Genomic DNA, 12,592 nt, shown 5'->3' on the forward strand with positions numbered 1-12,592 from the left:
CTATGACCCGGAAAATGTCTGACGACGATCCTAAAAATAGGATGCCTTTGTGTTTAATGAATGCCGTACGGCAAACGATATATTTTTAAAGAGGGAAAATCCATATGTTATTTTAGGATTAAATGCATGTGTTTAAATGACATTTCTTTAAAATATTTCACTGTGCGCTTTTTTACCAATAAGAAACAGTATTTTATGTTTTACATATTGAATAATTTTATTAATTAAGGAATTTATATCGGTATTCAGGGTCATGAACCCTATGCTCACTCATCTGAAATTTTTCTTTAACTTTTATGATTTTCCAAAGCAAATGTATATTCTGAATAAAATACAAACAATTATAGCATGGCTAGCATTTTCAAAAAAGTCTCCAATTTTGTGATGTATACAATTTTATATATTCATTTTACATGTAATATCATCGATTAAAAGAAAAATGAAAAATTATATTACATGTGTAACACTATAAAAAATTAGGCGTTTACAGGTCATTACATGTACATCTCCTGGACACCTTATCCTACTTCTGTAATGCCATGCGGAACGTGTTTTATACCATGCTCACAAATCTGTATTGCTTGATTTTTTAAAATTAATCACTGTTTACTAAATCATTTTCATTTTCTTCATCAAAAACTATTCAAGTTGTCTTAGTCATGAAGGACTTGGAAATAAAGAACAATATTCAAAATCAAAAAACACACAAAAAAAATAAAAAATAGGAGCAGAGCAATCACAGACACTTAAAACATTTGAAGTCGGATCAGATGCCATGGAGGATCGAGTGAGTTTCTCCTAAGGGATTTTTTTAATTAAAGGTGAGTATCTCACCTGACAGGTGAGATACACAATAACAAAAGGTAGATATGAAGTCTACACATCAAGGTCTTTCAGATGGCATCTTTCATTTTCCTGAAAATTGAATATTTGGCGGGCGCCAAAATGCAACTTTTGAAGTTGCATAATTATCCGGCACAGTGTTTTATATATCTGGTTTAAAAATTGGGTATTTAAAGTAAAATTCTAAAAATCAAAATGTTCACGTTTATTTGAAATTTTAAAACATTTTAATCAAAATTTCAAATTTCTAGAAACCTAAAACGTTTCAAAGTTGGATTTTAGAAGTTTGAAGCTAATTTAAAATAATCCAAAGATGAAAAATATTATCAAACTTTAGATTGTTTAGTGTAAATTAAACTTTCTAAACAAACGGTAGACTAAAAAACAAACGTTTAAATTCCAAAAATCGTTTTCGGATAATTTTTTTTTTGAACATTTAAGGTAAAAATCTGAAATATTAATATTCGAAAAGGTGTTTGGAAACTTGTAATTTTAGATTTTTAAACTAAAATATCAAATGTCAATATACGAAATTAGTTTGAGTGTTTTAAAGTTAGATATCTGATTCATTGTATTAACATTCCAAAAATCTAAATCGTTTTAGAAATCTGAATTGTTAAGTGTTACAGGGACCCTTTCTATCTATTCAGCTGTACGATGAAATAAAAATGGCCTTTGACCGTTTAACTTCCCATAGAATATTACAACGCACTCTTTACGTTCACTTAAATTTGTACTACATGTACCATAAAATGTCGTGATTAACGTAATTATCTCATTGTGACGTCACAAACAAAGGGAATATTTTTGTTAAGCATATGCTATTTAAAGACCTTTTGTATGGTTATGTGTTTTACCGAATTTCATTCTTTTCTGAATTGTGGTTTGTAGATTTTGAGATAGTTTGCGAACTTTTTGATCACCTCTCGTAGCTTGGGAAATGCGGGATTATGGTTTTGATTCGTGAGAGATAATAAAAATTGTCTCATATTACGTTTGTTCTCTATCTATTTTCATTTCATTTTATTTTTGAGGTAAATGCATTCTGAGAAGCGTCATGAAAAATCAGTTTGAGGTTAAGAATATAACATTCCACAATATTTGATGTCAAGAAGAGTATCATAATATGAACTTTCCGAGAAACACTCTTAGGTTAAAAGTAAAATTTCACTAAATCAGATCTAGATAAGGTTACTTATTAAGTTTTAAATGTATGAGTTTCACTTTTAATGGTTTTCTAAACTACAGAGAAATAGAAATATAAATTAAATATGCATTCCAATAATCTTTTTTTACTAAAATAAACCTTATCTTCACTTCATATCTAAATATTTATCAATGTATTCTAGAAGAGGTGAAATTCATGTGACAGTTTAAACTTTAAAGGAGTTTAAACAATTTGTATCCTAAACATTAAACAAAAATCAATAATATGAAAGGACACGAATTTTCTACACTGTATTTAATCATTCACCGTGATATAATTAGGGTGAATTCACCATGCATCGGACACCCTTGTACTTCAGCAAGTTCTAGCGATATCACTACCGAGAGATAACAAACAGTACTCAAGATCAAAAGTACATAAACAAATAGGGGAGGAACAAAACAGAGCTTTTAATATCATGTTCAGAATATTTTTTTAACAAAATAATCATGCAAATGACCAATGACCAGAAAAGTAAATTGACGAGTTCGATTTTTATTGAAAAAGCAGCTGTTAATAACATAAAAGTGCACATCTCCAACTTCAAAAAATCTAAAATTTGTAATTTTTTTTTTATTATTGCATCTTATGTACAATTCTTAATCATATTATTCACAAACAATTTGATTCACCAAAAATATCATCAATCTCATTTTCTAAAGCTTTTTGGTCCATACAATGACCTTGTCAGGAAATACAGTTTATCATTGAGTGAATTGCTGACTGACTTTTTTCACACAAGTTGTAAGACCATTTTTCTCATACAGAATTGTAGTCGGAAAATTCATTTTATTTATCTACATTATGAATTTAATGTACATGTATGTTTGCACACAAAAAGACCATTTATTGATTTCTTATCAGGAAAAGCAATTGTATTTAAAGATAAATGCACATAAATTCAATTGAATTTAACTTCATTGTTATTGTAAATAAAACAAAAAAATTATCTTGTTGTTTTCAAATCTTAATATAAATATGGTTGTCATTAGAGTAATATTCGAGTTGTCTATAAACATTCGTGGACAAAGTCATTTTTGCTAAAAGGAATGTTTCAAGATATGCTTATTGTATGTCAGATTAAAGGAAGGATATAGAGATAAATACAAATAATATGATGTTATCTATGAGATTACTGTTTTCATCAGAGCAAAATTTCCATAATCATTGATATAACAATTTTCGTGAAAACAAACATAGATTCGTCCATGGTATAAATAATCAGTGACAAAACGCACCACAATCATCACAATATTGACAACCTCAGTTGTCGCCACATTGAACGTCACCTCAATCACAATTACTACAGTCATCGCAATCCCAGCAACCACCACAGTCGAAATCCACCATTGTTAACTTCTATCAACTACCACTCAACCATCTGTTTAATAAAACAGCAATTTAATTTCCCCTTTTTTCCACTGGTTAATAAATTTCCAAGTGAACCTTTTTGCAATATTATTAATTTAATAATTAATTTAATGTCTACTATTGCATCGAGAGGACATACCAGTTTGGCTTAGTTATATATTATTTCCCCACTTTTACAATGCAAGAGATATGAAATCGATGTGTTTTTTCATTCAAATTGAGTTATAAAAATCAATTCCCAATTTTAATTGCTACATTCAGATTATACAATATAGGGGCAAACTATATGCATGTCAACATATCAATTTTTTTCACTTAAACAAAACAGATTTTTTCTCCGTGGAGAAAACACGTATTATATGATAAGACCTCAATACCCTGTTTCCAAACAAATGTTGCTCAAAAGTTATTTAGAAAATTCCTCATAATGGAATATATATATGTATCTTTGAAGAAGAAGGTAAAAGCATCTAATTGCAAATATAACATCGAACTATATAAACCGAAACCTGAAAAATCGTATTTCCTTGTGAAAAAAAATAATGAGAATTTCAAACTCATAGGATCTTAGTAAAATAACGCATCTATGTTAGCAGATCAATGAATTAGATTATGATTTCAATGTAAATATAACGATTATCTAGTTTTATTTATCACAGTGACGTCATAAATTGTTTTAACAAAATTGTCAATATAAACAGAAACAGTTCATTGAACTTTTCGTTAATGCTATAGGTCAATCTCCCTACCTATAAGAATGTGTGTTAAAGTTTCTTCTCTTTTGTAAAAAGAAGAAAGAAAAAAACAGCTTTAAAACATTTTATCCTTGATATGTATAGAGGAGGTCCAGATTACAGGTGTTTACTGTCGTTATAAAACCTTCACATGGGAATTCTTGAATTTAAAATCTACCTTCAATTTATATCAGTAATGCGTTTTCTAGACCAGGAATTTAATTTTCATAAAACAAGATAAACTTTTATATAGGTAGAAGAAGGATATGGAGATAACGAACAGTATTCAATATCATTTGACTCAATGATAAATTGTATTTGCTGACAAGGTCATTGTATCGACCATAGAACTTGCGAAATGATGACTTTTAAGTAAACTGGTGAAGTCCTTGTTTCAACAACTTGCTTGTCAATAATTTATGTCGTTTTAGTAATTGTTCATACGTAGAACATGCTCTTTCGTATCGAATCAACTGAGATATGTATTGACGGTGATATATATTCACGTGATGTTTCAAACTAATTGCTAGTCTATTATTTAAACACTGAAGTGACGACGGATTTTTCCGTTAGGACAAGGAGCACACGGCAGGTGTGATCAGTCAGGTGGAGATGCTCATTCCTCTCTGGCACCTGATCCCAATTCTGATGTTTTGGAGGCGCATGTTTGCTCTGTTCTGTTCCGTTTCGTATTGTTTTATAAACTTAAATAATGTTCGTTTTCTCCATATCCTTCATTACGTCTCCTATTGATGTCTTAAGGAAAATACATTTTATGAAAGTTATAGTAAAATCTCTCCTTATTTTCCAAAATTAGGTATGCTTTATGAAATATAACTTAATTTGAATATCTGTATTAATAAAAAAAAAAATCAAAATATGTTTAAGTAAACACTGGATTTTATTTATAACAATAAAATCTTTTGCAGTTATTTTCATTTTTCCAAATGAAATGATAAGGAATGAACAAACTCAAAATATTTTTTTAAAATCTGAAACTGACACGAAAACTTATTAATTGCAGAATTTATGAAGTCAAATGAAGTAATAACGAATTACAAAAACAATCTTAAATGAAAGGCAAAAAAAAATTTTTAATAACAATTCACAACATTTAAAATATAAATTGAAAGAAATCGCATCAATCGCTTTATCTTAATTAAAGAGCAAGGTTCACTTTTGCTTTATTTGGCCTTGTGAATTTCTGAAGAACTGAAACTGAATAGTGTTACTTAGCAATGCATTGAATAATCACTTAGATCTTTTATGATTGCGTATCAATAAAAATGACGCTATTTTCTGTCTAGTCTATGCATTATGAAGCCACAAAATGCGCCAATTTCCTTATATTCGGAAAAAGTCTACATTTTAAAATCTATCGGTCAATTTTTGATATAGAGCGCAACCTCTGATCTAAAATAAGAACTGTTTGTGGGGATTTTTAAATATTTTTTTTAGATCAGAGAGTGCGCTTATACTATTTTTCTTCACTGATTGTATTCAATTAAACCTGTTTACCTTAAAAATTTAATAAACATTACAATTTCACAAAGCCAGTTCTCCAAGACATGGACTTTCAGGAGAAAATATTTAATAGGAAATGAAAACACAAAGTCTCCATTTTATTTTATTGCTTGAAATGGAAAATGAAGTGTTAACCAACCAATTGCTATATATACAGCGCAGGGGTGATAAGGAAGCATACAAAATATTCTACCTTGACTAAATCAGTGCTTTATTATGACGTCATAGTAGGCAAGATGACGTCAATTTTAGAAAACAAGTTTTCGTAATATTGGTATTTAGAGATGTAATTTAACTCTAGAAAATGAATAGAAACGTATAAACATTAACAAAAATAAAATGTTTTTAATTTTTTATGATGTATCTGTCATCTTGATTAAAATCTACCACCGATGACGTCATATGTGTACATCAAGTAACTTGGGTATCGATCATGTCGTGTAAAGAGAATTTGGCTAAGATGACATGTACAAAGATATGTAAAATGGAGTTTAAAAGGAAATATTATGTAAAATTTATATGGAGTTCAATTAAATAAACAGGTATGCTAATTTATTTTCATTGATTATATTCTCTTTCCAAGACAGTCAGCTATATACCTATACAGGTCGGCCTTTCCTCTGTCGTTCATGACAAAAATAATGCAACAGAACAACAATAAGCTGCATATTTCAAAACAAAAGAATGGTATTGATGGAAAGCTGTTCTTATAACAAACTTGGAAAGTGCTGCTAGAATCCCGAATTAAGCATGGCTCTACGAAAAATCTCGGTTCATATGCATAAAATTCAAAACATAGGGTAAGGTTTCGTGCGAATGTGTGGAATAATTATTTTTACTAACAGGACAGTGAGTTTCTAGCAGCACTTTTTAGACAGAATAGATGTTTTTCAACAATATTATTTACTCAAAGAAATTATTAAACTCCAGGGTATTGTTGTTCTGATAGCTGTTAAATTAAGGAAAATGTCGCTATTAATAGAAGTCACATGATGCCGTATGGATGGTATACGTCTTTGCGCTAGACACCCTTTTAACTGTATGCAATAGTTAATAACAGTTTACATTTATCAGCGATTTTGGTAATTCATCAAACTTCATTTTCTTTAAAAAGTCTAAATTTTCCGAGAAATGACGTATATGCTTCCTTAACATACCTGCGAGGGCCATTTTATGCATAAAGTAGACCGAGCCCTTTGAAAAATACAATACATAATACTATATTTAGTTTAAAAATCTCTAAGCTATAAGTGTACCCCTGTGTTCATCTTTCTAGATAAAGGTTTTATTATTGAACTAAATATCAGTTTAATTTTCAATATATGGAACGTAGTATTTTGTCAGTAAAATTTTTTAAAAAGAATAATGTTTCCCGAGTCTCTTGTTTTCTGAGTCTCTCTGTAGGATTTTGTTTCCTGAGTGAATACTGGGACCTTGACTGAAATATGGAGATAACTTACTGTAATCAAGTTAATACACCGTGTGTCAATTCAAACAACACAAAGCTGGAGCAGAGCAAGCATGAACTTTAAAACATCAGCGGTTGTTTTAGAGGGTGGTTGTAGTGACATCAAATAATTGTTAAACTGTGGCTTTAGGACATACCAGCTCTATGGTTTGGAAGTCTGTGTTTGCTGTGCCCCTATTTTGTATTGTTTAATATATTCTCAGCTTGAATAATGTTTTTTATCTCCATATATTGCATGGAAAACACGTTCTATTACAGAGAAACAGCTGCAAACAGTCCAAATAGGTTTGGTTAAGGTTTTGATTCAAATTTAAGTCTTATCTATTGCTATTGAAGAACTTCCCACATTATTTTGGGTTTCAATTAAATCTGTCATGACCATAAAAGTAATATGTCAAAAGAACTGTCATATTTCAAAGGAACAATAATATAAGTTTGCCTATATGTATTTGTGTAGAGTGATCTATATTTCTTGTCATGAACAAAAATATTATCAAGATATAAGAACATGTGTTAACACTTCTCCAATGATTAAAATTATTTCAAACAAACTTTAGTGTGCCCTAGCGGAACATACGGGGAGGAATTTAAGTTTCAGTGTGGTTAGTGTAGAGATGGTGTGGCCTGTCATCACGTGTCAGGCACGTGTGTCAGTGGATGTGAGCCGGGGTACACTGGTCAGGCGTGTAAAAATAGTAGGTACCGTGTTCCTTTTATTCCATTCCTTTTAAAGTAAATAATTAAGATATAGTATTCATAAACGTATTTAAATAAGTTTTCCTTTCTATTTTGAGAAAAAAAAAATATATTCATTTATTTGCGTATCTATTGCTATGCATTTCACCATGACGCCTTTTATCTTCTAGTATAATTAACAGTGAAGGAGAAGGACTCTGACCTTGACCACGATGTTTAATGTGGTAAAACACTGTAAGATTTGTTGTAGCCTCTTAATTCCCACAAGAGAAAGGAAGAAAGATACTGCTTATGTCACTATGTAGTATTCATAAGCGTATTTCAATAGGTTTTCTAATTTTTAAAAAAAATTATTTTATTCATTTATTTCTGTATCCATAGCTATGCGTTTCCTCGTAACATCATCTATCTTCATTATTAATTAACAGTGAAGGAGAAGGACGCCAATCTTGACCACGAAGAGAAGGTCGTGATAGGTCTGACCGTCCCCCTGGGGGTGTCCCTCCTCAACTGTATCCTGTGCTCCGCCACCTGCTACTTCTACATCATCTACAAGGAGGAAATCGTCATGAAAAGAGACGAAAGGGACGAGAAAAACGAACACTTTCTTAATTAGATATCAACAAAAACTTTGCTTAAATATATGAATACCTCAATTTCAGATACATTTTACAACATTGTTTTTATCAGGTTATTATAATGCTTTGAATAATACTGTAAAACGGCTAATGAATATTTTTTTCTTGTAAATTTCAGTTCATTGCTGTTTATGAGATGTAACGTTATTTTGTGTTTAAAATCACATAATCAAAAAATTAGGGACAAAGTCAATGTAAAGTGGTCCACGCTCAGTTTTGAATACACATCTTTTGTATAAAAATATATGAAAATTAGTTTTCTTATCTTTATGATTCTTTTAGTCATAAACCAAAAATCTAATTGTTTCTTACTTGACAATGAATGATATTTATTTCTACTTACCATTATATGAGTATGTATTTTATCTAACAAAAATATTAATTTATTGTGTTTTCTTTTCAATATTGACATTTTAACGTATCAGTTTTTCAAATTGTTTTTCACATCATGGTGTAATTAAAAAAAGTATTTGTTTTCGTCAAGGTCGAAGACATGCTGTGTATAAAATATTTTTTCCGTCATTAAATTCAAATCACATACTCAGGAAACGCTTTAATCCAATATTGTAAGAAAAAAAAGAGCTTTTTTAAAGATTGAAAGCTTGCGTTTTTGTATATTTGCGTAAATAAATTTTTGTAACCAAAAGAAATAATTAATGTGTCTTATTTTTAAAATAAACTTCAAACTTCAATTATTTTTTTTAAAAAAAAAAATTCTGCATTTGGTTAATATAAAGGGACCCACTCTCAGTTTTGAATCTGTATCCTTTTCTTTTATTTAAGAATATAAAGATATTACTTTTCTTATCATTAAATTGAAAATACTTTTTTTTAAACTGATGTGATTCTTTTAGACACACACCAATAATTTGATAATTTATACTTGATAATGAATGATATCTTTTTCATGCTTGCCATTATATTATTATAAATTTTTACAACAAGTTGTAGCATCATGTCTTTAAAAAATATTGATTTATTGTGTTTTCTCTTCAATGTTGACATTTTAAAGACCCTCTCTACACAAATGCAATTTTTATGGACTGAGAAAAATATATTGTATAAATGAGTTAATATTGTGCTTATTTATCTAATTTTCACTATATATGGTGCGTGGCATTTACCATCGGGAAAAACGTTGAAAGACAAAAAAGTGTCAATGAATAAAAATCACTCTTAATTAATCAGAAAATTACGTACTTATTTTTATATTCATATGAAGCAGAATTTATGCAAAATCTTATGCGTAAAAAGAACAAAACACTTGCTGCGGCCTTCAACTCGACATTTAGATATATCGACGACGTTGTGTCAATTAATAATGGTAATTTCCATTCCCACGTCGAAACAATATATCCTGGTGAGCTTGAGATAAAAGATACCACAGAGTCCGACACTTCTATTTCATACTTGGATATTTTACTTGAAAAAGACACTAATGGTAATGTAACAACCAAGCTATATGATAAACGTGATGACTTTAACTTTTCTATCGTCAACTTCCCTCATTTATGCAGCAATATACCTTCATCACCGGCATATGGAGTATATATATCTCAGTTGATTCGATAAACTGTATTTGCTGACAAGGTCATTGTATCGACCATAGGACTTACGAAATGATGACTTTAAAAGAAACTGCAGATATACTTGTTTCATCAACTTACTTGTCAATAGTTTACCTCGTTTTCGAAATTGTACATGCGTAGAGCATGCTCTTGTGTATCGAATCAATTTAGAAATATAAGTGTCAGACTTTTCCTAGAGAGACCCACTTTTATTGTGCCATATAAGGAGAATTAGCTTTCTTCTTTTACTTTCGCACCAGGGACAAAAAGTTTGTTCAAAAGCAAGCAGGGTGTCAATAGAATTCGGGAAATGTCTGAATATTTTTTGCTATCCGCAAAGTAATTTTTTCAGAAAATAAAAAAATTGTTTCAATTGTCGTTTTTTGTATTTTTTTTACATAAGAATATGATTGTTACGCCTTTTTAGATGTGTATGTCCAAAGAGAACATTTAATTCTTGTTAACAAAGAACTAATAATAACAGTGATGACAGGAGGAATTTGCAGTGAAACATATGGAGATAATGAACAGTGTTCTAGATCAGAAGTCATTGAACAATTCAAAATATAAGCAGAACATACACGGAATTTCAAAACATTAGAGATGGTATTAGGTGCCACAGAGCATCCTCTGCCGACCGCTCACACCCGCCGTGTGCCCCTTGTCATGATCGAAAAACAACGGAAAAACCGGTCATTAGTTCAGTGTATAAATAATGGACTTACAATCAGTATGAAAAATGTCAATCTACATTTGACTCAATGATAAATTGCATTAGCTGACAAGGTCATTTTATCGACTATAGAACTAACAAACGGACTTTAAAAGAAACTGCAGTTATTCTTGTTTCATCAACTTGTTTGTCAATAATTTACCTCGTTTTAGAAATTATAAGTACGTATAGCATGCTCTTGTGTATCGAATCAGTTGAGATACATAAACTACGTATGCAAGTGACAAACGTATATTGCTGCATAAGTAAGGGAAGGTGACGACAGAAAAGTTGAAGTCATCATGTTTACCATAGAGCTTGGCTGTTAAATAACCATTAACGTCTTTTGTCAAATTTATACATCAAAATATTAAAAGATGTGTCAGACTCTGTGGTATCTTTTTTCTCAAATTTACATTAAATCAAACCAATTGGTTATCAAAACAAATAGTCAAAGCATTGTTTTTTACTGTAATTAACACGTAGATGAAGCACACAATCATATAAGTATATCTTTGTAAAAATAATAAAATAAAAGGATAGGCGAGACCTTTCCATACAATTTATGAAATATGACGTTATTTGTGAAACTAAATGGTCCTCCATTGCATAATAAAAATGACATAGTATGTGTTCATAAATATGTGATTGAAATAAATATTCATATTTTTTTCATTTCGTTTGTCATCATTTTTTTTCATTTACTTTATGGACAACCCTCGTATTTACATTTCATGTGATCCATTTCAAATAAAATATAAAGATTACAGGTATAATCACGTCCTTTATAACCATTGTGAGCAAAGAACACCGATTGCCATAATATAAATGTGCCATAACATAAAAATCCATAAGATATAAATCATAAAATACAGCATTTAGTCAACAATTTAATACCGCTAAAAAAACTGTCACACAACTAAATATATCAAAAATGTCACAAAGAGAGGAACACACATGCTACACAATATAATAAAGAAATAATCTAAAAGAAATTGGACTTAAAACCCAATACAGAAATTAGACTCTTGTGGAATTATAAACGGTATTAAACATGTTGATATAATTGACCGTTTTTAATCAATGAACCTTTACCAAATATAACAGAAGAGAATAATTATTCTTTCTAGAAGTTTAACATTCCAACATGCATTTGATCACATTTTGCTTCAGTGTTTCACGTATTCTTTTCAATGTCATTTATTCAGTATTTCCATGCACAACTGTATCATTGTAGATGATGGTTTATTATTTCCGAGCTCTTTGAAATACCTCAGGGACATTCTTAACATATCTTCCTGCACAATATGAATTAGATAAGATATGTACATCTTTCATTTTATTTCAAATGATGTTTTTTTTAGGAAACTGATACATGTAATACAATATATTTAATTGATAATTAGTATCAAATATACCTACCTCATAAAGAGATATCTGAAATAATAAAACAGATAAATGAGATAAAATCATTTTCATTTGTTGCACATATCAATCAAACTAAATGACATTCTTACATCAATTAAATTGTCATTTTGCATCTCTTCCATTTCATCAAAGATAGTGTGAAGGATGAGGTCTAAATCGGGAAAAACATCCTGACTAGTTCCTTCGTTTTGTCTCAAATCTGTAATAAGCTCTTGACAAGTTCCTTTGTCATGTCTTTCTTCACCGGAGGAAAGGGTGCTGGGAAAAGTCTCCTGACGTTGCTTTTTAAACCAAAGACAATGTACATCTCAAAATAAATACATAAAATAAATTTCTAACAGGGCCTGTCATTTTTAACATACACGTATCAAATATAAAACTGAAAATATTTTAATCCAACTCT

This window comes from Saccostrea cucullata, unplaced genomic scaffold (genome assembly GCF_032062105.1).
Source record: "Saccostrea cucullata isolate Sc308-1 unplaced genomic scaffold, CSIRO_AGI_Scuc_v1 ctg1331, whole genome shotgun sequence".
Taxonomy (NCBI): domain Eukaryota; kingdom Metazoa; phylum Mollusca; class Bivalvia; order Ostreida; family Ostreidae; genus Saccostrea; species Saccostrea cuccullata.